General features: G+C 36.3%; 1 protein-coding gene across 4 annotated transcripts in view; it reads left to right on the top strand.

Annotated features, from left to right (window-relative positions):
- The window catches only part of LOC135838109 (neuropeptides capa receptor-like), an 87,198-nt gene that overhangs the window by 974 nt on the left and 62,952 nt on the right, over window positions 1-23,272 (top strand). For 2 of the 4 annotated variants that reach the window (XM_065353677.1, XM_065353674.1), the window contains exons 3-4: window positions 4-282; window positions 404-562. The gene's annotated coding sequence lies outside the window, so the exon portion shown is untranslated. Of the gene's footprint in view, window positions 1-3; window positions 283-403; window positions 563-8,007; window positions 8,841-23,272 lie in introns of those variants that run through there. The other 2 variants (XM_065353676.1, XM_065353675.1) reach the window with 2 other exon arrangements.

Raw genomic sequence — 23,272 nt, 5'->3', positions numbered from 1 at the left:
TAGCGAAAATACCGGTATTGCATCGTCGGCTGATTCTACTTCATTGGAACTTCGAATTGATGAGGTTCGACTGCTGAAGCTGTCAAATCGAGCTGAACGGCGAGTTTACTGTTTATCACTTGAACTAATTACTATAGGTAATTCGTCAACGAATACGATTTCGTCCAATGGTTGTTTTGCTCCAAAGTTATCATTTATTCCAAGTTATAGTAATCGGCTGTGTAACTGAATTGTACCTACAAGAAATTAATGAATACCGAACGTGGGAACGTCATAGCCGAAGTGAGTAATTCCTCATTACTACATAATTTACTATATACGAGTACCTAAGTAGATATGTAATTCTTACGTTGCGACGTTGCGAGCTAAATCTAAATTATTGATACGATTGGTTTTGTTCAAGGGATGTTGTTTTAGCTTCGTTGTTCGTAAATCCGTTGGAAAAATGAATATATATAGGCCTAATCGTATTCGAATGAAAATCGCGTTTACCATATCTAACTTCAAGTTGATCATCCGTCATGCTGGTGCCTCGCTTTGTGGTCTTTCCATCAACATTATTGTAAGTTGTTTCTCGTTATACTATCGTTATAGGTAATACTTTTTGAAGTTAATACATATTATAGTCGTACGTGAATGGTAACCTAATGATTGCAAGATATGGGTTCGGTATAGTGGTTAAATCCTAGTATTTTCTTCGATTATGTTTGCGTTTTATTCAACGTCTGTCGTCTTCTATTAGAATCTGCATGGGTAAAAGTTGCCGTTAGATGGCAAATCTGTTGGTGTATCGCGCAATTTCCATTCGGATCCAGTCTCTGATCGTTTCATTAACCCAATCGGTATCGGACCCACTAACCATTCGGTATTAAATGTATCCGTTGTTTGTCTCGCTGCGCTTTACGGGAAAAAGTGAACTGCAATATCTAAATTGTTAAGAGAATTACGAAGTATGGCGTATTGCGGTAGGTCTTTGGTCTATCGGTTTATACTTTTGTTTTAAATATGACGTATACATCAGTTTTTGTGTTGTAAAGTAGTTTTCTATGTACATTAGAAGAACTCTTCTCCCGGTTTTCCAAGCAATGTTTGTGGGATACCGGAGGCGGTTTTCTCTCGAAGAGAGGATTATTTAGAGGAATTTTCACCCAAAGTAAAAACAATTTTTAATAGAAATGCTTTCTCCGGATCTTTTTGATTTTTATTTTTTCGACTTGAAGCTTTTGGCGAGTTTGAAAATATGGAATTATTTTCTCATGAAATCTAATACTTACCTTCTTTTTGAAAAATTTTCATTGACTCGTGTTCGATTCGATTTTTATTTTTTCCAACTTGAGGGAACTCTGTACAAGAGGGGTCCAACATTGATCGAAAGACGGGGGTGGTAAAAAGGAGTTACATATAGATCAAGTTTTATCTAGAAATCACATTTTTTTGGAAATTTTTTGATGTTTTTCAACTTGGTAGTTGGTACCTACTACCTAGACCTACCCCTTTTTGCAATCTACATAACAAGAAATGTGAAAAAAGGTATGGAATCATCTTCTCGCGAAATCTAACTAATTTTCTTTGAAAATTTTCAAGAAAAAGTGAAATAATTTTATTTTTTGATTTTCAACAATTATTTACCTGGGTTTGATTTTGATTAGCAATGGAGTAGGTAGTAGGTAATCAGGTATATACTCGATGCAATACTCAATTCTGACAATTTGACAACTTCGTTCGCGATAATTTTGAACAAATCCGGGGAAACCATTCAACACTCAACTGTGCAATGTAATTTTTTATTTTTTATCTACACTTTTACTCAAATTGATCGCAATCGTATGTTCCTACGCAGTATGCATGTAAGTCTCGCTATATACTGTAATGTCGAATGTCGATGATTTTCTGAAAGCAACATCAATCATACTAAGTAGTCGAGCGTGTTAAAAAGAAGAAAAACTGTCAAAGTTGACGATGATAACGACTTACGATTATAAAATACGAGTATATATTTTATGTGCTTACTGCCTATATGCCTATAAGGAGATTCTTGAAAATCAAAATACCGAATTCGTTGATATGTATGGTACTGGGAGTAGGTATATTATTAGTTTATGGAAGTGAAGTAATTGTGTTTTACATCGCAGAATTAGCGTTTGTTTCTTTGGAATTAATTCGTCACGAGGCTCATTTCATAGATGCTGTATAGATAGGTGTAGGTAGCCTATGTTGTAAGAAAACATTTTCCAGCCCGGAGACGGTTAATATTATTTTGGCTCCAAAGATGGACACTCGGCAGTTCTTTTTATTTTCATAACCAAGTTTTAAAAATGGAATTACACGCTATTTTCTCAAGGAGATGTGATCGCAGGATTGCTTGCGCTCGTGCTAGCGTAGCCAATGACCTAGCTTACAATCAGAGGTACACAGTGATTATTCTTTTTTTTTTTTGTTTACTTAATGAGAAAGAAACTTTTCGACTATTGAGATAGGAATGGGATAATGATTCATTTGAAAATCGCTAAAGTAATTTAGTACGTAGACGTACCTACCAAATTTAATCGAAATATTTTATCGTTATAGTTACTTACGTCTTCTATTAATTTACCGAAGTGCAATTTATTTTCTATTTCGTCGTGTGTTTCTTGACTAGTGACAAACAGGTAATTTCAAAGTTTCAAAACTCGAAGCGTGGCTTATCAATCGTTTTTATAATTATTGTTCGCGATTATAAGTTTAGTCAGGTGAAGGATTGATAAGTCGAATTTATCGAATCGCGTCGTTTCTCGTAACATTTAAATTGCGAAAGATTTAATTTTTTTTATGTCGTTTTCCCGTTTAATTAAAAAGTGCTCTTATTTTAAAAAAAAAAATAAAAATAAAAACAGAATCCCGACATTCATTTTTATAATTTTTAGGTACACCTTACGTCCATTTTACCCTATAATTTGTGAACATCTCAGTCGGAGCTACGATTGTATCTATGAGTTTTACTCAAATCCAAAAAGAATTTTTCGCCTTATCTGTTTAAAAAGTCTTCTTTTTGTTCCAAAATTGCCAAACAGAAGTGCTGTTTTTTGCGAAACTTCCGTATAAGCTTCTAGTTAGTCCCCCCCCCCCAATTTGCCCGATTTGAAAAGACGTGTTAATTTTTAGCAAAATACTAGTTAACAGATGTTCATTTTTGGTAAAATTTTCGAAAAATGTAATTTTTGGCAAAATTGTCAAAACAACCATGTTCTTGCAAAAATTGTACAAAAATTTTGTTTATTTCGAAAAATGCTAATAAGTATTAGGTAATAATCTTTAATGAGGTGTTTCAGATGAATTGAAATTGTTTCTGTTTCTTTACAAATTATACGTAGAAGTTGATTGATAGAATGAAGGTTTGATCGTTTTATCAAAGATCAAAGTTAGTAATAATGAACTTAGAGGTGGTTGTAAACGAGACGCTTATAATAAAATGTTAATGATCTGGTAATTAAGTTTGAAATATTGCCATCATCGTCAACAAGTTGCGACTTTCAGACGCGAATAAGTTGGTTGAAAAGGCGAGTAGTTTCACAAACGGTGATGTAAAGGAAATTTAGTTTTGAGAAGTATCGCTTCACCGTGACCTTTTTTTTTCTGTTTTTTGGTCCGTCTTATAATGGGCGATCGCAACCGGTGTTTTAGATTTGTTTTTCGTTTATTTGCTCCTTCAATGTTCAAGTACCTTATACGTTGACGGATGATACATTTTTTTGACTTTTGGGGAAATTTTGATTGATTTCAGTATTAACGAACGTTATTCCACATTTGACTGAAACGTGATTATAAATTGTATAATTTAGAAATTTACATAATTATTTTTTCCTCTTACGACATTATCCAGCATTTGAATTGGACGTAACAAAGAGAACCTCTTGAAGTGTCCGCTTCTTATTTGAACGAGACCTCGAATTTTGGGGAGAGCATGGTCTGAAATTCCCACAACCAAAATTTCTTCTGCCCCAATTCTTTTTAAAATTTTTGAAAGTCCAAAATTCTTCATTCTCGGCAATTCGTATTTTTTTTTCATTTTTTAATTTGGTAAAAATTCTAAAAATGAATCCGGAAACTAACATTGACTCTACTGAACCAAATTTTACAATTTTCGTGCATTTTCTGAAGCCTTCACCTAAATTTTTTATTTGGGTTCGATCTGTTTAACTTAGTTTAGGCGGACACCTCGAGTGTGTTTTTCAACCAGCATTTAAGGGAAAAAAAGAACAACCGCAACGAAGATTGTCTGTTCGTAGAAGAATTTCTGAAATGTGCACAAACGGCTGTACTCCGTCTAATATAGTTACCGACCCTCGAAATTCGACTTTCACAATTTCGAGCCATTCTGGAGCCTCTGTCTTCACGATTTTGTTCTCTCAAAACTATATGTTCTGGCAACGAGAATTACGAGTATAATCGCCAATCGATGACCAGATTTTTGAACAGGGATTTGAATTTTTTAAACATTTTTTCAATGATTTCTCGGATTATGAGTGAAAAATTGTATTTTGATAAGGACGTTGAAAAATGGGAGGGAAGGGAAAGAGAACAAAACAACTCATTTTTGGTCTTTCCTTTCAATGATTTTTTTTTTCGTCACTTATTTTATCCTCTTTGTATTCTCCTAAAAATTTGCACATTTGTAAATCTCGAGTTCGAGCCGAGAGGTGATCCACGTTTAAACCTTTTTCAACACTCCGTCAGACTAAACATAAACAGCTAATTTTGTTGCCCGTCCAAAATTTCTTAAATTTCGTTTCATTTGTTTGATAAAGCGAGTAGGTAGAGTTGAGCGTAGTTTTTCGAATGAACTTCAGTTCAGCTCTTCAGCCTACAACGTATCGAAAGGAATGTAAAATTAAACGTGTAGCAAAAAAACGCCGTTCCGTGTTACTTTTCAGTCTCGTTATTATGTGGTTGTAGGTAGTAGGTAGGTAGTGGTAGGTACATAGTAGGTATTAGGTACCTGGCGGATTTCATTTTTATTTTTCATTTCAAAAGGGAACCGAAAAAAGAGCAATCAATCCGAGTAATTTACGAAGTAACGAATCGAAGAAAATTTGTGTTTACTCGGCTTTTTCTTCCTGTTCGTTCATTTCCTGTTTTCTTTCTATCGTTTTTTTCGATTTTTTTTTGTATCAGTTTCCGTTTTTGTTTGTGAATTTTACCCTTCTAAAAAAAATACGCTTAATAGGATTATAAGTTGAAAATTTGAGGGTTTCTCTGATAGAGTAAGTATGTTCAAAATTAGAATTTTTTTTTTCTCTGAAACATCATTTTACTTTGCCTTGGGTAGGTTAGCTAATGATACATCTGAAGTTGAAGAAAGAGTATTCCCGGGTAAAATAAGTGAAATGCTATGCTCCTGTCCTCGGATTTTTGAAATATCGATGAAACATTGTCGCGTACATTTTAAAAAATGTTGAAGCCTAAAAATTAAACATTTTTTATTCAAAACTCGTTGAAGTACAAGTACATATTATAGTTCGGCATATGACAATAGGAGTAATTGCACCCCTCCCCCCGCCGATCCTCCGGGACAACTTTTTTTCTTAAAGGGCACATCCTAAGGAATATTTTGAAGCAAATTTTCCCAAAAAAAAGTTGGCCTTACTTACAACATGCCGGTCATTTTGATTGACAGGTCAGCCGAAATCGCAGATTTTGCGTTTTTCAACATAGGACTTGCGCGAAATTTTTCAAACATTACAAAGGTAGATCGAAGGATCGTGCAAAAATTTATCACCTGTCAAAATTTCAAGTGCTAAAGTGCGTTTTTCGATTTTTGGTGAATTTTTGAAAATCGAATTCAGGCCAAAAATGAGGGAAAAAATCAAAATTTTACCAAATTGACCAAGAAAGCTGAAATTTGGGATATACCCTATTTTCGACATGCCAAATCGATTGGAAACGGTTTCAACCCGTTTTGAGCAGTTCTGGAGCCTCCAGAAGATTTTTGAAACTCGAAATTCCCACAAAATTCCATCAAATTGGAGTTGTAAAGCTAAAATTTATTCTAAAAACTAATTTCAATACGCTACAAAGTACTGCAGGTGAATTTCAATTCGTTTTCGAGCCTCCAGCGACTTTTTGCAAAATTCCTAAAGCCTCCAGCAGATTTAAATTTTCACAAAATTTCATCAAATAGAGATGGAAAGCTGAAACTTATTCTAAAATCTAATTTCAATAATACCCTACGAAGTACTGCAGGTGAATTTCAAGTCGTTTTGGAGCCTCCAGCGACTTTTTGAAAGGTTGTATGGCGTTTTTTTGGAAAATAGAAATTTCCTTAAAGTAGCTGGAAGCTTCAAAAGCATTTGAAATCACCATGTAGTCTGCGAAGTAAATTTCAGCTTGCCAACTCCATTTGTTAAATTAATGTTGAGGAAATTTCAAGTTTCAAAAATCTACTGGAGGCTCCAGTAATTTTCAAAAAAGTCGCTGGAGGCTCTAAAATGACTTGAACCCACCAAAAGTCATCTTCAGAGGGTGTTAAAATTGGAGTGTTAGAGTAAATTTCAGCTTTCCATCTCCATTTGATGAAATTTTGTAAAAATTTCAAGTTTCAAAAATCTGCTGGAGGCTTCAGGAATTTTCAAAAAATCGATGGATGCTCCAGAACGACTTGAAATTCCCCTGCAGTTGACTTCGTAGCGTATTGAAATTAGTTTGAAGAATAAATTTCAGCTTTCCAGCTCCATTTTGGTGAAATTTTGTGGGAATTTCGAGTTTCAAAAATCTTCTGGAGGCTCCAGAACTGCTCAAAACGGGTTGAAACCGTTTCCAATCGATTTGGCATGTCGAAAATAGGGTATATCCCAAATTTCAGCTTTCTTGGTCAATTTGGTAAAATTTTGATTTTTTCCCTCATTTTTGGCTTGAATTTGATTTTCAAAAATTCACCAAAAATCGAAAAACGCACTTAGCAATTGAAATTTTGACAGGTGATGAATTTTAGCATGATCTTTCGATCTACCTTTGTAAAGTTTGAAAAACTTCGTTCAAGTCCTATGTTGAAACGCAAAATCTGCGATTTCGGCTGACCTGTCAATCAAAATGGCCGCCATGTTGTAAATAAGGCCACCTTTTTTTTGGGAAAGTTTGCTTTAAAATATTCCTTAGGATGTGCCCTTTAAGAAAAAAGTTGTCCCGGAGGATCGGCCGGTGGGGGGGGGGTGCAATTACTTCTATTGTCGTATGCCGGACTAATAGATACGATTTTTTTTCGAAAAAAAAAAGTTTTTTCGCCTCTGGGAACCAGGGGGTGAGGTGGGGGCAAATTTTTACGCTTCAACATTTTTTTAATGGTACCCAACAATGTTTCATCAAAGTTTCAAAAATCCGAGGATAGGTGCATTTCATCTTGGTCATGACTCATGAGGTCATGAGATTAATAATCTACAACGCGATCATGTAGCATGTACCTACATACAAAATGTATAGGTCCATTAAAAATATGCGAGGGGATATGAATCGGAGTAGTGAGCAAGAGCTAATAATTAGTAGATAGGTATACCTGACAGCTGCCTAAATCGAAAAAAAAAAAAAGAAATAAAATCTTGTTCGGCGACGTTGTCGACTTTCAGTTGTGTAATTATGACAAATATAGATTTGATATTTGGGCATTAAGGATCATAAACACTTGTATGGAGTATAAGGGAGTACACCGAGAAAAAAAAAGAGCACGAGTTAAAAAGGAAGAAAAGGAAAATTGCAACAAAAAAAAGTTAGAGTGCAAAAATAATGAATTTAAAAAAGGTTTCTTCGGTCGTCATATTATAATACCTATACATAGATATAGAGCTATCAAGAGTAAGTAGATAGTTGGGTTGTGGGTACTCGTATTCTTATATTATGTCATGTTTAAGCATGTGGTGTTTCGGAAAATGACGACAATTCTCCGGCAAGCGGCAACAATTCTAACGTAGATACGTAAGTTAAAATTGAAAGTACCAAAGTGATGCGGATGCCGCACCGAGGTTGCGAGTCTACTAGAACCGAGAACGACCAGTATGATATTAGCGGTGGACTGCGATGCGCGCTATTTTAGCCTTCTCCAAAAAACCGCCAAAATTACGCTCGTAATTTCGCAAAAAAAAAAATATCGTTTTCGTTTTTTTCTAGTCGATTTTGGTTCCGATGTTAATTTTCTCCGTACAGAGATATTAGCTAACGTAATGTAGATATACGAGCGTAGTTTTTTCTCAATTTAAGAGTTACTTCGACTTTTTTCCACTTCTATACTCTTAGTGCTATAGTGATGTGGTGAAAAATTATTATTTGAGAATCGATTCGTCTTGTTTTTTTTTCTTCTTCGGTTTTTTTTTTTTTCGTTTTTCATTTAATAATATTAGAAGGTGATATCCATACGTTATAAGTTTGCTTTTCATATTAAAGTACTTGGAAAACGAAGACGAACAGAGACACTTACCTACCCCTTAGGTATAAATATGTACCTATTATCTATATAATACTTCGTACGAATAAGTAAATGTAATCAATCATATTAACGTATTTATTATTTTCTATTTTCTATTCGTTGGCCGACCTTTATAAAAAGTTGCACAAAATTCGCGTCGTCGATTTTCCAATATCATTATCGTTTCGAAGGCACTTTTACTTACTTAGTGATTTCGGTATTTCGTGTGTTTTCCTTCTTTTTTCGCCAATAAATTAGTCATTGTTGAGCGACGGTTTTTCTCATTGCGACTATCTCGGTTCGACGAGAAAATTTTTGAATTTTTCCGATACGATGTGACAACGCAGTTTCAGGACCAGATTTTTCATAACTTACGGATGAATTTGCAATTTTCTCCTAGTTTCTCTGTCAGGTAAATGTCGATGACTTCTGTATCAATTTGTACGTGGGTAATGGGTCTGGGTACTTCTACCATACCATGATGTAATCATGTACCAAAAAATTCATATGTACTTAATCGAAGTAAGCGAACGATTCGTATAATTCGTGAATAAACTTTAAAAATGAGAAATTTCACGACTTTTTTCATAAGTATTTGAACAAATCACTGCTGATTTTCAACTCTCGGACGAGTTGAAACTTTCAGAAATTCGGGATCCGCGGATCGAAATCGAATTCCCCTCCTCACCTTGCCAATCCATTCTTACTTTGCGTTATTTGATTAATGACCTATAGATTTGATGATAATGTACTCGTATAATACGTAAGTTTTTTTCGCGATGAATATCGAATTGAAAATATCAGAGTGAAAAAAAAAACAATCGGCGTACCTACTTATTCGATTTAAGTTTTTTTTTTTTTTTTTGTTTTTTGGAAATGCATCGGAAAAGGAGAAAAGTTGCGAAAATTTTGTTTCATTATATCTAAATAAACGTAGAGCGTTTCGTTGTATCGCGTAATCCGTCGAGCGTAATGTATAATTATAAAACTTTTATTCAACTTAATTGTTTGCCAGGCGTGTATTCTGTTTAGCTGTTTTTTTGTGCAACTCTTACGTACCTACGTGCGAGCTGCGAGGCACATCTAAACGACAAACAGTTCACTTTATTTGTCGCCCGGATAAGCCACTCTTTTACTGCCGCGCCGCTGCTGCGAAATTCAGTTTTCAGTTTTCAGTTTTGAATGGCGAATCTGCGGGATAGGAAGGAGATACGTGGAGGAAGGGCTCGTTTATGTGTGTAAAGCCTTATGAGTGACGTAAGCTGACGCTTTTTCCACAGTATTTAGTCTTATCTTTTTTCTACACGGACTTGAAATGGAGAAAAAAATTGAAAATTGAAAATGAATCTTACCTGTCTCGAGTTGCTTCGTTTCAGCCAGTTTCATCGGAAGAAAGAAAAATTAAATTTATGATAATTTTCAGTTCGTTTTGCAAAAAATGTTGAAAAGTAAGTTACGTATTAAAAAAATAAGTCGACCAAGATTATTATTGAGTTATCATAGATGCCAAAAAAGGAAGGTTGAAATTGATTTCCCCATAAACTTCGTCATCCAAAAATTATTGAAAAAAACTGACAAAATTTTATAAAAATTTGGCAAACTGTGCATTAAATATCGCGAAGAAAACTTATTGAAATAAAACAGAAGGGAAAACAAAAAAAAAAACAACATTGAAATCATGGAAAATTACCCACCAAACAAAAAATGATGAAATTTCGATCATTTTGATCGATTTTAATGTTTTCCCCTCGCTCGGTGTTTTTATGTGATTTTAACATGTTTTTAGATTTGTTTTTGCAACGTGTGCTAAATTTCAATAAATGTTATCCAAATTTAATCAATTTTTATGCTTTTTGAGTTGCGTTTATTTGTATGCAAATTGAGCCCAATTGTGGCAAATTTTTTTTACAACGTTTCATCAATTTTCAATTTTTAGTATTTTTCAATGGTTTTAATCCTGTTTGAGTAATTTGTGCCATTTTTCGCATATTTTCACGGTGTTCTATGCAATTTTTTACAAATTCTGCCCAATTTTGATGTTTCTCAAGTTTTTTTGTGGGTTTGAATGATTTTTATGCATTTAGAAATCTTTTCGCGTCATTTCAACATCTTATAAGGATACTTTTTGTTAATTGATGTAGGTATATTTTGATAAAATGTCTGTTGGTTTTTGGACTCGTTTGAATTATGAATCGAGTTATCGAGTAGCAGGTACAGATTATGCTGTACTGCATATTGAGTTATTGTTGATACGATACGAGGCAATTCTGTACCTCTATAGGTAACTCTATCTGGGAGATATTTTGTAATTTTTGATTGTCTGGCGTGTGGCGATGGCGATGGCGTCTAGCGAAGTATTTGTAGTTGTTATAAAGCTCGTCTTAATTAAACGTCGTCGGCGGTCGGTGGCGGCGGCGGCGACGACGGTTCGTAATCTAATTGCTTGCTGTAAATAACACCATCTCGTCGTTTTCTGTGTATTTACTATTTACATAGTTACGACTACGAGTAGATACGAGTAGTCGAGTACTAGATAGTCGGATACGATAAATAACGAATAACGAAATAAGTTACAATCTATTATTCACCCGTTAGAACGGTATGGGTAGTTATTTACATTTTGACGTTTCGTTCTACACACAATTACCTATTATTACGTAATGTGTTAGTTGGCGTAACCATAACTCACCTGCTGCAATATGTACCGCAATTTGTTGCTAATACGAGTATAAGGCAGACTGGCAGTGTGGCACATACCAAGGGTTGGTCTGGGTCTGGGTTATGGCCATCGGTATAGGGTTACTCTCTTTGGTTACTAGAAGTACTTCGAGTAGGTAGGTATAGGTACTAGGTGTAGCTACAGCTTGAGCTAGGTACTTGTTCAGTGTTCACTGTTCACGTTCTAGTACTGTTTATTTAAGTAAAATTGTTAAACGTCTAAGCAGCGAGCAATTAACGACGAACAACTAACACAATATTTCGTATATACATAGTACGTATACCTATCGTTAAGGTTAGGTTCGTTTCACCCTTATATAAAACTACCCGTGCATCCAAAGGGAAAATGCCTTTAGATATGTACTCGGTACATAATTACGAATACCATACCTGCGTATAGGTAATGCTACGTTTTTACATAGCGGCGTACTCTTACGTTTAGAGGATTTGTATATTTTCAAATTTGTCGCTTCTTTACACTGTCTGTGTCTACCCCATTAGCAATGTGATATTTTTTTCTTTTTCCCCCTTTTTTTTTGAAAAAAAAAAGTACGTAAAAAGAATCGGTAGGCAGAAAATTATTGGTTAAATTTACGAGCGGCTTGACTTGTGCGTTTGTAACTTTTTGTAGCAGTGGCACGCGAGTAGATTAAATAACCGTCGGGTGTCGGGCGTCGGGCGTGGTGTGGCAACGCATCGCCAACGACAAAGGATGCGTATGAATTATTACAGCTTATTTTGATTTTCACTAAATTGACGCAAACGAGCTCGGTAATACGAAAGTATTCGTTGTCGACGAGCTTCTATACCTACAGCATGTACAACGTGATTAAAAAAAAAAAAATTTCTCTCTAATTCGTCGTAAATCATCCAATAAAGATACAGAGATGCGAGTAACTACGAGTATCTGTTGTAGGTAGATGTACAGGGTGCCCAGAAATATCGAGTACCCCTAAGAACGTTTTTCATTAAAAATATAGGTAGGCAACGTGAAATAGATGCATATGAATGGTGGAATGTTATCTCTCCAGTCCAACAACCAATCATGTGCTATCATTATTACTCGTATCATTCACTGTGACCCACCGAAGTATTTTAGTAGAAAACTTTTTTAGGGGTACTCGATATTTCTGGGCACCCTGTATCCATCTACCTACTTCCTAATGGTTATCCTGTTTGAAATCCGAAAAAGTTGCTCGAAATTTCATAAAATTTTTGATTCATGTTCCATGGGAAAATTTCGCGTGTGATCGCTCAAGTGAGTCACTTACACAAAATTAACACTTGTGTCAGCGTTCATTTCGGCTTTGGCAGATTCTGTGGCTTTTTTTTTTGGAAAACCAAAATTCTCAGGAAATTGCTTTAAAATGGCCTAAAACCATCTTTAGTCCAGTCGTATGTCGAAAATAAGGCAGAAACTGAATTTCAGATTTTTTTTTGTGAAATGGCTCGGGCTCTTTTTAATACTCGAATCACTGGAGATTATACTTTTTGATGTTTTTTGTATTTACAAGGGAGGTGCCCCAGGTGACATGCACCGATTTTAATGATTCTTGCACTATTGGATGGAGGACATCGAACATAGTTTACCACGAAATTGTCAGCTGCTGAAGTCGATATTTCGATTTTTCAGAGCGATTTTTCGATTTTCACAAGGCAAATTTTGAAAAACTGAGCAAAAATAGTCGGCGGAGGTCGCATACCGAAACCTTCCATATTACTTGGACATTTCAATACATATGATGAGACGAGCCCACGGTGAAATTTTCAGCTGCTGAAGTTGATATTTGAGCTTTCCAGAGCGATTTTTTGATTTTCTCATAGAAATTTTGAAAAATTGGGCAAACATAGTCGGCGCAGGTCGCATACCAAAACCTCTCATATTATTTTGGCATTTCAGTACATGTGATGAGAGACTAGCCTATGGTGAAATTTTCAGCTGCTGAAGTTGATATTTAAGCCTTCCAGAGCGATTTTTCGATTTTTTCAAAATTGCAAATTGCAATGTGAAAATCGAAAAATCGTCCTGGAAGGCTGAAATATCAACTTAAGCAGCTGAAAATTTGAGGTTAGACTATTTTCGATGTCTTCTATCCAATGATGCAAGAATCGTTGAAGTGGGTGAATGTCACCTGGGGCACCTCCCTTGTTAGTTGATTTTAATACTCTTTTCAGTTTGTTGGTTACTTTAAGTCAAGGTCTTCTAATTTTAAGAAAGAGGTTTCTGTGATCAGTTATGATCCATTGTGTTCAAATACCTTTTTCTGTTATAAATTAAAAATTGAGATACTTTTTTTTACTACCAGCTGTGAGATTTTGGAACATTTCTTTAGTTGAAATTTTATTCTTCATCTTTTTTTTACCCCCCCCCCCTCCCCATTGTGTTGCAAGATGGTCGTTAAAAATAAACTCGTGAGTATTCCAAAATTTGTTTACTTCATGTAGTAGTTGAAATTTCAAAGCTCATTCGTGTAAATTGTTCTTGCAATTTTTTGGTGGTAAAAAAATGAAGTTGTTCGTGTGATTCAGAATAATTTTTGTTGTAGCGATTTAGAATAGGTACATTTTTTTGGTGGTGATTAATTCGGTAATTTCATTTTTTTTTCAATTTCCAATTCTTTTAGCGATTTTAAATGAATTTTCAATTTTTTGTTGCTAATTTTAGATTGTTTTTTTTGAGATTTAAATTTAAATTTGAGCTACCTTTGCGCAATGTTAGATGTTTTTTTTCTTCGAATTTTTAAGATTGACAAAAATTCAAAAAATACACTTCAGTAGGTGATACATTTTTGCATGGTCTTTAGATTTAGATTGGTTTGGGTCAAAATTTTCTCTGTCAGTCTTAGCTGCCTTGTAAAAGATTGTACCTGATTCGAAATTTTGTTTCAAAGAGTAGGTACAAATGCTTGTACAATTTATGCGCATCGAACATTTTTTTTTACATGTTGCCGAAAAATAAGGGAATAGTGATATGTGACTGAAAACAAAGATTATGAGATTACGACTTGTCGACTTTTCTAATATTGCTCGCCCCTTCCCATCCTCCTCTATAAACGTATGCTCAATGCTCAATTCAAAGAGTCTTTGTAAGGTAACTTACAATACGAGGCTTTGTCTGTGTGTAACTTGATCTTTGTTTGTTACTATTTCTTTAAATTGCCGCTAGGTTTTTATTTTTGGTAAGACTAACTCTAAGAGTGTGCGTACTCTGAATTACTTCAAGGTATCCTACATACATGAATATGTACGATATGCACGTGGGAAGAAAATTTCAGATGTTTCTGTGGGATATGTGTAGTTGTGAGTAAACGTATGTCTATGTACTGTAGTAACTACGTAATGATTATACGAGTAATTATGTAGAGTATGGTATGCTATCCTTACGTAGTTCGAGTACGTAGACAGGTAACTGAGTAGTAAGCAGGATATCGGTATACACGAGTCTGAATATAAGTAGTAAGTACAGTTACAAGCTAAGCTTTATCGTTATCATTTACGATAGGCTGTAATTGGCGCTGGCGAGCAGTAGGTAGGTAATTGGTATAGGTAACGCTAACGCCGGCAAAAGTGAAGCAATTGAACAGATGCCTCTTAAAATACAAAATTCGGAGAGGAAGAGTGTGTGGCAGAAATGATAACGGCCGCGGTGCGGCTTCGTTTATTGTTGAAACTAACGTTATTACCTAGTACAGACATACCCTACCTAGTACCTACCTACTAGTACACGAGTAATATGCTGCCTTATCTGGTGAGGCTTAGATAAGACCATGCGTGAGATGAGATACGAGTGTGTCTAATGTCTGTGTATACGCTAAATGCTAATAATTTACCGACGGTACTCTCCTCATGCACGTATGCATATTGCATATGTATTGTACGCGTATTTGTATGATTGTATTGTTTCTTCTATATCTACTCGTAGTCTTCCCCCATTTCCACTATTGCTGACTTGCTTTGCTTCTACTGCTAGCTGGCGAATCTGCGATTCATGCTTTACGTGAATGTATATGTACGATACATGTATACCTACTCGCTGTTTCTCGCGCAAACAAATTATCGAAACGTAGCAGCGTAGAAATTGAATTTAAAATACAAATTGACGTAGACTCGTATACGTTTACGTAGTACATATATATGTACATAATTGAGTGAATATGCGACGCGTTGGCGGCTACGACGTGCGACCACCCCCTGCCTCAAGTATCAAATATCGCGAACACGACTACGACTACGAGTACGAACCTCATTTTCGTCGAGTCCGAATTTTCAACTCGAGGCTCGTTAATTTAATTTGGTAGAATGACTTCTTCAATATCGTACTTGTATTGCGTGGTATATGCTGGTTTGGTTTACAGATTATACATAGGTAATGTATACACTCGATCGTTTAAATTATTTTTCCAATACCTACTGACAAAATCTATTCCATGTATAGGCAACTTTTGCGGCAATTGATTTCGAAATCAGTTGTGCGAGTTCCTCTTCCAATGTTTGAACCGGACTCGAGAAAATCGAAAGATCCCAAAATACGCCACCTGCAAAAATTTCCCGCGTTGAAATTCATTTTTAGATTTTTGACAAATTTTTGATGGTAAATTCAAATTTGGCCCATTTCTCAAGAAAAAAAATTATCAAAATTCGATCCAGTTGACATAGAAGGCTGAAATTTGGCTTCTATACCCTGTTTGAGACCTGCCGAGTCGTTTGGCGATGGTTTCGAAACGTTCTAAGGTTTCCGATGGATTTCTGGATTTTTCAATTTTCGAGGAAAAAGGCCGTGAGTAAGGTTAACACGAAGTTTAGCACCTATACAGGGTGTCTAACAGTCCTTCCAGTCCTTCTAGGTCAGTAAAAGTTTGTCATTTTGCCTATGTGTCCTTCTTTTTTCCAAATTTCTGTCATTTAATCAAAATCAGGAATGGTGTTGTTTTAAATCTCATTTTATCAATTTTCCACAGCTTTCGCCGAGCGAAAACCGAAATTAGAGGGTAAAAAAATTCACTCCTCAAATCAAAAATAATGCTGGTTTACCCCTCAAGAATTGTGAATTTTTGAATTTTTTTGCCCTCGCTTCGCTCGGGCATTTACGTACTCGTGTTTTTAAGGGTGATAAGTTTTTCTGAAAACTTTCAAAATTTGAACATTTTGAAGCCATGAAAATAAACTTTTTGCATAAAAAATGATGTTTTACGTTTTGAATTATCAATTTTTCACAGCTTTCACCCTCGTATCTCTTGATCAGATTTGAGTTCTACTACATCAATTTTCGAACATTTCCTAGAATGGAAAAATCAACTCGAGAAATTCCAAAAACATAATCCAATCAATGAAAAAATTCAAAAAAAATGTTGATTCGACATTTTTGTTTCCAACACTTCCCTTTTTAAAAAATGGATCGAACCACATCTGGCTCTGAAAATGAAATTTAATGTTTTTTATGGAAAGTTTTATGCTTACCTCTGTTTTTTACATTAAAAATTTTTTTAATCACTTTTTTGATTACTTTTTGGTTACTAGAGTTACTTTTTTCAGAAAAATTTGAGTACAATCCCTGATATTAAAAATTTTTATTAAAATAGTTTCCCAATAACCACTCAAATTTTATGTCTTGACAAAATGACGTGTGAAAAAAATATGAAAAAAAATACGAAAAAGGTACGAAGTTTTGTTTTTTGGATTTGATAGACACCAGACACCCTGGAAAAGAAACTGATCAGGTCTATCTGAATATTATTAATTTTTTTCGTTTCTTTTAAAAATTATAAATTTTTGAAGTTTTTTTTTTGACAATTTTGTAAAAATAAATGGGGGGGGGGGTATCATGTGGTACATTTTCAATTTTGAAAATGTCCTTCCAAAAGGTCCTTCTAAGGTCCTTCTTTTTAGTTTTCAGATTTTGTTAGATACCCTGCTATATTAAGTCAAATTTTCCATATTTGCGACCTTTTCGAACAATCACGTATTTTGGTACGTATTTTCAAAATATTTTGGTGCTCGTTCGAATCCAAAATTTTCTTTAGCGATTTATTAAAAAGTGCAATAAGCTGGTAATTGTGTTCTGCTGTGAAACTTGGTGTTTTTGAGATCCGCTGCTACTGCACGACTATACCTACTGCTGTTGAGAAATGATGGAAATGAACCCTCTATTAGTAAGGGATATTTTTTCATTTCGTAGATACACCAACTCGGGCCTTTCTTTTTTTATTTTTCCTTAATGGAACGCAAACCTTTCATCGTGAATAATTACAGCCTAATGTTAGGCGTACAAACGAACGAAGAAATGTAAATTTGACGAGATTTTGTCGTGTAGTTGAAAGCGGTGTTTGGTGTTAGTAGAGAAGTACGAGTACAGTACGTTCCCCGTGGATACATATTCTGCCCAAGATGTTTGTAGGTGAAAAAAGAAAGAGAAAAAAATAAGAAAGAAATAACGACACGTAAAGCGGATTGTAAGCGGATTAATCGGCGTGTAACTTGCGAACTAAAGAAAAGAAAAACTAAAAGTAATGAAGAAAGAACGAAAGAAAGAAAGAGATACGTTGATGAGAGGAGCGAAGGAGCGGAGGAGCAGAGAGAAGTGAAATGGATTACGTGCGTGATGTAGCGTGCGTCGAGCTTTAATTGTGTTTGAGTTGGGTTTATTAGATTTGATTAAAGGTGCAAAGGTGCAGTAACTGTTGAGTAGGTAATAGTAATAAGTTTAGGTAGGCGACAAGGAGATGTGCAGCCTTAATTGTGTACCGACTTTGGTTTTATTTAGGGCGAGTTTCGGCGCCGACGACGCCGGCGCTAGCGCTACCCGAGTCTTACGGACACGATTTCTTTTTTTTTTTTCAAGTCGCAAACGATAATTTAGAAAGTAATTGTTGAGCATCGATGTTTATCGAATACGCGCCATTTTCATCGGGAAAAACACCTACCTACCTGCCTATCTGCCTGCCAGCCTGTAATGCGGAGGACAGCCTTTAGCGCATTGTATACGTACGACAAATTACAGAATACCAACGATAAGAAGACGACGACGGCAACTAACCGCGTTTTCAAATTGCGCTATTCGTGCCTAACGAACGAGCTAATGAATTTTCAGTTGAATGTTTACACGCTTCGTCTGGAAAATGTAACCGAGCCGAGCCGAGATACGAGATACGAGTTGCGAATTGCCATCAAAGAAATTGGCGTAAATTTTCTGGTTGACTTTACGACGACGAGAGCTGCACACTCGGCATTTCGTCTCGACGAGATATTTTCGTATACTCGTACTCGTAGTAGTAGTAGTTTTGCCAAAAATGAAACTCTAATTAGGTACATAGTACATATCGCTTCGTTCTGAGGATGATTCGCTTACCCCTGACCTCCATTCACTGGCGAGTGAAGCTGTAGATACGCAGAATCGAGTACAAGTACCATGCGGATGTCAAATTGTCAATGCTTTTTTTTTCGGCTAGAAGATGACCTTTTTGTCGAGCTGCTGTCGCTGGAATCGAACGTCAAGTCAGATGAGAAGATGACACGACGACGTAATTGGCGTATACATCTCGACAACCGATAAGAACAATGTTCTTTGTACACTTGTACAGTTACAGTACAATGTTGCATGGCTATAAAAGCTAAACTGGTGCGCGGCGCGGTACCTACCAACGAGGCATTATCATAATTTATTACTATTATATCGTATCGCAAAATCGCAATGTACGTGTAGCTTAGTTGCTAGTTGAATAGCTAACGGCGTTTTTTCACGTTGCTCATTCTACCCTACGCTGCATAAAAATGAATACTGTAGGGTGAAGAAATAGCGAGAAAGTTGTATGTCTGGCGTAAAGAAAAACGAGTTGGGCAAGCCGCGCCGTACAGTTAAATGTGGAAACATAAGAAAATGTAGTGTCGATAAATCATCGTATTACTACCCTCTACGCTGCACGCTGCGCTGTGTGTGTGTTGTGTACGTCGTCGATGTATTCATGTACTTACTCGTGGAAATGTCGTGGTCGATCCGCACCCGCACCCGCACCACCAACTTTGTCCTAAAAGTCGCAAGAATAAGGGTTTGGAGGTGCAGTTCGGACCGGAGACCGGACATGGACGTATCGTGTACCGCACGCGCTGCTATCTTAGCACATAATAAGTCACCGATATACGAGTATAATGATGCTTTGTTTTGTAGTCGTTTTCTACGACTACGCTACATAGACATACTACTACTGGTGCTGGAACAGAAACAGCGCCAAGTGCGCTGGGCTGTGCATAATAAGTGCAGCGAGACTTATATGTATGTGCTGTACTCGTACTAACAAAGGAACTTTCCAATTGTCTGGTATAAAAATGCACGAAGTTCGATAGTCCGGCTTGTAGCAGGTATGGGGTAACTGCACCCCCTCCCGATTTCTTAAAGAGGGCATCCGAAGGAACATTTTGAAGCGATCTTGCCAATGCAAGCGTCCGAGGCAAAAATTAATGCTTTTAATTTTGGACGTTTCGCCGCAAGAAAAGCTCGGAAAAAATAACGACCATTTGACTATTTTATCATAAAACTACTTCCTGAAAATGTTGACAAAAAAACATTACAACTTTTCCATGAACCTGCCAAAAATCTACACTCTTTGACAATTCTGACAAAAAACTGAAATTTTTTGGTCAATCGTGGCAAGAACAGGACTGTTTTGCCGAAAATCGACACTTTTTGATAATTTTTTCAACAATCGACACTCTCTGATAAGTTTGACAAAAAACAGGAATTTTTTGACAATCTTGACGAAAACATAATTTTTTGTGACAATCTTGAAAAATCAGAATCTTATTAGCAAGTTATAGGCGAAAAATAGGACTTTTGTTAGGAAATTTTGGAACAAAAAGAGGACTTTTCAAACAGATAAGGCGAAAATCAATTCCTTCAAGATGTTTGGGGTGAGCAGGGGATGCAATAAATTATGGACTCGCAATCTTCGAGAATTAGCGTGCCTTTCCCCTCCCCCCAGGGTCATTCCATGTCAACTAGACCAACGTTTTTGAGTCATGTCTTTCGATTTCGCTCAAATTTTTTTTACAATATATACCCATTACCCATCCAGTAAGTAAGAACCCCGCAATTAGTTTAGTCCCAGCCCCCTCAGGGGGCGGGTGGGGGGACTTCCATTATTTTCACATTGTCTCGAGGTACTCAACTTCAGCAGCCCATTCCTCCAAAACTATGATACTTTGATCAAAACTGATTTCACAGTTCAAAAGGGCATTGCATTTGGAAGTTTTTAAGCATTTTGAAATTTTCAAAAGTTGAAAGTTGAACTTTCAAATTGAAAGTTCAAATTTCAAAATGACGCTGTAAGTGGGAGCTACCATATAAATTTTGAAAAAATTTCCATAGACGTACCTTTTGATGCTATTTCGAAATATTCAAGTTTCGAGATGGGATCTCTTGATGGAGGGGGAGCACCCCCACCACCAATTTTGGGCGAAACTTTCGAAAGAACATCTGGTGCATGTGATATATCGAATTCTATGTTTCTGGTGACGCCGAACACGAATATGGCGTCAGATTTTTTATAGGACCTCATCCATGGCCCCCAGCACCTCCCCAAAGGGGGTAAAAGTTCAAAAAAGTGTTTTGATCGTGAAACACATGGAATAGTATGTTTTTGATGACGCTGAACACGAATATGACGTCCGATTTTTGATTGGACCCCATCCACGGACCCCAACAATTTTTTTGGACTTTTACATATTGGGGGAGGTTTTGGGGGCCATGAGTGAGGTTGATTTAAAAAACCATGGCTATATTCGTGTTCAGCGATATCGAAAACATACTATTTCATGTGTCACACGAATGTCGAATGCGATCCTTTTTTGGGGGGTTACCCAGGGGAGGGGTGCTGGGGGCCGTTTACGGGTCCAATCAAAAATCTGACGTCATATTCGTTTTCAGCGTCATCAAAAACATACTATTCCATGTGTCGCACGATCAAAACACTTTTTGAACTTTTACCCCCTTTGGGGGAGGTGCTGGGGGCCATGGTTGAGGTCCTATCAAAAATCCGGCATCATATTCGTGCTCAGCGTCACCAAAAACATGGAATTCGATAAATAACATGCCCCAGATGTTCTTTCGAAAGTTTCGCCCAAAATTGGGGGTGGGGGTGCTCCCCCCTCCATTAAGAGATCCCATCTCTAAACTAATAAATATTTCGAAAAAGCATCAAAATGTACATCTATGGAAATTTTTTCAGAATTTTAAATGGTAGCTCCCACTTACCTACAGCACCATTTTGAAATCTGAACTTTCAATTTGAAAGTTCAATTTTCAACTTTTGAAAATTTCAAAATGCTTAAAAACTTCTATATGCAATGCCTTTTCGAACTGTGAAATCAGTTTTGATCAAAGTATCATAGTTTTGGAGGAATGGGCTGCTGAATTTGAGTACCTCGAGATAATGTGAAAACAATGGAAGCCTCCCACCCGCCCCCTGAGGGGGCTGGGACCAAACTAACTGCGGGATTTTTACTTACTGGATGGGTATATATGTATAGTAAAAAAAAAATTGAGCGAAATCGAAAGACGCGACTTTCAAAATCGCTTTTTTTTTGGTTGAGTTGACATGCAATGACCCTCCACAAAAAAAAGTCGCAAAAAAGGCTTGCTTTTGGGTTTTTTTTTTATCATTGTAACACGTTTTTAGAACTTTTTCATGCAATTTCCGCTAGATTTCATCACTTTTTTGTACTTTATATTAATTTTAGTATTTTTAAATCTGAGAAAGACGTGAAGTTGGATTTTGTTGAAAATATGTCATTAGATTTGCATAACCAGTTCGCCGTAAATACTGTGCAAAGATATTCGATGAAGTACATAATATGTATACACTTGATCTACTTTGGTACTTGAATTTTTTCACGAATCTCTGGGTATCGATCGTCAAGTCTGTCAAAATCGTGCAAACACTTCTGACAAGGTGAGGAAGAATCTCGCAATTTTCTCGCATTTGCGAATTCTTGCAAAACTGCCAAGCTTCGACGCCTTACGCTTCTGAAGTAGTGTTTAGAGCAACGCAGATTATGGAAATTAAACGAGATTGCATGCGAGATAAAAAAATTTGAAAATCTCGAAATTGAACTTTCGACGTATAAGTTCAACTTGGAGCTGATTTTGGATATTGTTGATTTTTTTAATGCAAAATCTTTCAAATTTTCAACATTGTCCTTAAACGCGGCTGAAACTTTATCGAAAAATTAACACCAGTAATGACTTTTAACTCTTCGTTTGTTGAGTTTTTCATCGGCATCTGGTCCAAATATTCGCCAATTTTTTGCACACGAATCCTTACGTTGGCGTCCTTTTACCCCCCCCCCCCCACCAAACCACAAAAAAAATCTGAAAAATTTTGAAAAAATCTGGAAATGTGGTACCTATAATTGTGGTGTGTGCTGTGTGATACATGCATCGATTCTCACTGATTTGAGTTCGCAGAATGTAGAGAGTGAGTTCTGTGAGCAGGTAATAGGTATCCTTCTAAGTGGTAGAAGTGGTTGAAAATAGAGGAAGGGCTCATCAAACACTTATGAGGATTCGCGACCTCATTGCCGGACATTTTCTCCTCTCGCCAAGTGATTATGGAGTGTGGACTGGACTGCGCGGCTAGTTATTCATTTTTTGCCGGATTAAATGAATGATACGGTATCGGATATGTTAATTATTGCACCATAGGACGCGTAATACGTTCTCGTGTTTTTTTTCTGTGTAGGTAGTAGGTAGTAGGTACCTACTTATGATACCGCATAGGTTGGTATATGTAGTGAGTTAGGTACATATGATGGATACAGCTTTACGGGTACGTGTATTAAAAGCAAAAGGTTTACATACGTTTGGGCAAATATTTTTCCCTTTTTCCGGATAATAAAATGAAAACGTTGGCTGTGGCAATTCCGGTATCGGCCTGTTCGCATTCGTAATAATGGCCATAAGCGGTAGGTAGGTAGGTAGGTAGGTTGGTATAGGCGTTATGACAATGTTTCCTATTGATACGCTCCGGCTCGCCATCAAATAACGTATGATAACTTAGGTAGGTAGCCTATCGTTCGTTTGAATGAAAATTTTGAAAATTTACTCGGTGATTGCGTTATTATTACGTAGTAGCTACA

Source organism: Planococcus citri, chromosome 2 (assembly GCF_950023065.1).
Source record: "Planococcus citri chromosome 2, ihPlaCitr1.1, whole genome shotgun sequence".
Taxonomy (NCBI): domain Eukaryota; kingdom Metazoa; phylum Arthropoda; class Insecta; order Hemiptera; family Pseudococcidae; genus Planococcus; species Planococcus citri.
This window is presented reverse-complemented; position numbering and strand designations above follow the sequence as displayed.